The sequence below is a fragment of the Ranitomeya variabilis genome, chromosome 2 (assembly GCF_051348905.1).
Source record: "Ranitomeya variabilis isolate aRanVar5 chromosome 2, aRanVar5.hap1, whole genome shotgun sequence".
In the NCBI taxonomy this organism is placed as follows: domain Eukaryota; kingdom Metazoa; phylum Chordata; class Amphibia; order Anura; family Dendrobatidae; genus Ranitomeya; species Ranitomeya variabilis.
The window spans coordinates 795,910,782-795,913,689 of NC_135233.1; the positions used below are offsets into that span (position 1 = coordinate 795,910,782).

At 41.0% G+C, this 2,908-nt stretch overlaps 1 long non-coding RNA gene across 1 annotated transcript; it reads left to right on the forward strand.

Annotated features, from left to right (window-relative positions):
• Positions 1–985: 985 nt before the first annotated feature.
• LOC143809930 (uncharacterized) lies at positions 986–2,600 on the forward strand. Its single transcript, XR_013222541.1, has 3 exons — positions 986–1,060; positions 2,083–2,141; positions 2,220–2,600. It is a non-coding gene; the product is annotated as an uncharacterized LOC143809930 (long non-coding RNA).
• Positions 2,601–2,908: the final 308 nt, after the last annotated feature.

Here is a 2,908-nt window from a genome sequence, read left to right on the forward strand (position 1 = left end):
ATAATACTTGCTATATCTAATATTAATGTTCTGATGTGCTTGATGTGTAACTCTTTGTTATAACCGTGTATGAGTGCCTTCTGTGCCACCATATTATCATGAGACACTTTTATACATTTTTATTCATCTAACCTCTTTGTTACCATCATTTGACCAATTCTCTGGTTCTTTCTTTTTTGGTCCTAAGAGAACCACTAGAGCTACTAATATTCAGTCAGTAGGAGTTTCAGGTGTCAGGTTGGAATCCCACCCATCTGGTTTTGTTGACCTATTCTAAAGGGTAGACCATACATTTCATTAGTCGACCTCTTTAGGGTCACACTAGCAGTATTTGGTCAGTATTTTACATCAGTATTTCTCAGCCAAAACCAGGAGTGGGTGATAAATGCAGAAGTGGTGCATATGTTTCTATTATACTGTACTTTTCCTCTAATTGTTCCACTCCTGGTTTTGGCTTACAAATACTGATGTAAAATTCTGACCAAATACTGCTAGCTTTGAAAATACATTCTATTCCTTATAAAACATACAAGAACAAAATGAGCATAAACCCTGCTGTAACTAAATAAGTAAAGAGCAAAGGTGCATTTAAATAACACAGAGTTCTTAGTAATACTGTTTTTGCTTAAAAAATAGCATAAATCCATCCCACCACGGCAAGATGACCCTATTCGGGACGGTACTACATTGTCTAATATTAAAAACGTTACTATGTGTCAGAAGTGACCTATGTGAAGAAGTGCAGACAAAGGACTCAGTCCCAAACTCTGGATAACTCAGCCTTGAGAAGCTTTATAAATGTAATGTCCTGTTCTTGTAGGTTTTGTCTGATTTATGGAAAATGTAAACATGCGTTTATATATTGCATGTATATCGTCTCAAACTCCAACTCAATATGTGTGTTTCATCATAGATTCTTGCATTTTTTGCAAAGGAGGGTGTGGCCTCCACTCTTTGAGCAGGATATTACATTTCTAAAGTTTCCCAAGGCTGAGGTGTCCAGAGTTCATGGCCAAGTCCTTTGTCTGCCCTTATTCACACAGGTCACTTCTGACACATGGTAAGGTTTTTAATATTTGACAGTGTAGGACCGTCCTGAATAGGATCACCTTGTCGTGGTGGGATGACTTTTATGCTGTTTTTAATCAAGAACAGTGTTAATAGGAACCCTATGTTTTTGTAGGTTTTGTCTGTTTTATGGCCAATGTGAACATGCGTTTATATATTGCACGTATACCAACTAAAATTCCATTTAAAAGTGTGTGTTTATTCTATTCTTTATCTAGTGATCCTGACACATTATAATTCAGAGCAGCATTCATAATTCTTCAAATTGTCAATGAAAACAGGTGACTAGTTTTTACTTCCACCTCTCTCAGCTTCTATAATGCAATTGGGCTGTTCTATTTCCCTACAATAGTACACTGTACTGTGCAATTCTGTACAATTGTAGAATCCAAATCCACAAATTAGGCTGTATGAAGACATTGAGTCGAGTCCAAATGTTTTTAACCCAGGATCAATATAAGGCCAGTTTCACATTTGCGTTGTGTCCGCAGCGTTTCTGACACATACATCCGCATGCATCTTGATTTCATATCTTTAACATTGTGGATGCAGGTTCATGCGTTTGGATGCATTCGCCTGTGTTTGCTTACACATGCATCATTTTGCGATGTACGGCTGGGTGCGGCTAACGCACCAAGTTGCATTTTTTGTGGCGGCAAATTTCCGCCACCATACGCATGCGAATGCTTGCAGAAGGAGTGCGTAAAAAAATGCATTACAATCTATGGGAACGCATTGGTACGCAAGGACATGCGTACTATTGCGTTTGCGTACGCATGTGTTTTTAAGAGTAAACATATCTAGGAACTGGTTTTAAGCCACCCCCCAAACAAACCTTATAAAAGAAGGTGTGGGCAGTGGAAGTCCAGTACTCTCAAGACACTACAAGCATTGCAGCATCTTTTTTAGAAGCATTGGAAGCATTTGATGACTTTTTTGAAACACTATCAAAAGCTATATGTCTGCCTGTCTGTTTTTCTCCCTGCAGTCTGTAATCATTTGTCTCTCTTGCAGCATTCCTCATCATGGCCTCCAGTGAAGACCAGACCTCACAGAGTGGACAGGAGACTGAAGTGAGTACATTTGCTATTGATTGGTAAGTATTCACTGTCACTTTACACATGTGGCAAAAAAATTTTTTTTCTTTACAGAACCATTCCAGTGCAGATGAGCAGGAGCAGCAGACTCAGGCCAAAGTTCCGGTGGCCTCTGCCACCACCAGGCCAGGTCCACATTCTGCACGTCCTGCTGACCCCACCACTGCCAGCCTCCCAAGGAGACACAAAAAAAGAATGCAGCCGCCTAATACGGGACAAAAATCTAAAAAGAGTTGTGCCACCAGAACTGTCGTACTACCTCCAGCCTCACCTCCCAATGTGTCTGTGTTGTCCAGTTTTTCTCTCCCTTCCAATGTGTCTCTCCCATCCCATGCTTCCACTCCTAATGTGTCTACTTCCATCCTTGACCTCCCAGACCCCACAAGTTTAGTAAGCCCTTCCTCTGGAACCTCTTCATCGTCCACACCTTGCCAATCCTCCCAGCTCCACACCCCCTATGTTCATATTATTTCCCCTTCCCTGTCTCGTCAAAAAAGAAAAATGATTATTTTTTGGTTAAATAAATTTGTGTTGTTTTTCCCCTATCACTGCTGGTTCTTTGTCTCTTTCATCGCCGGCAACACACACCGTGCGCCAACAACACACACATCGCCATCTACACACACTGTTTTGCCACCTCATATCTCCATGACACACAATCTGCTGCCCCCCCTTCTTTATTTGCTTTACACTGCAGCTTTGCTTCAAGGGTCTGTCATGTAGCTATGAGGTGGCGAAACCAC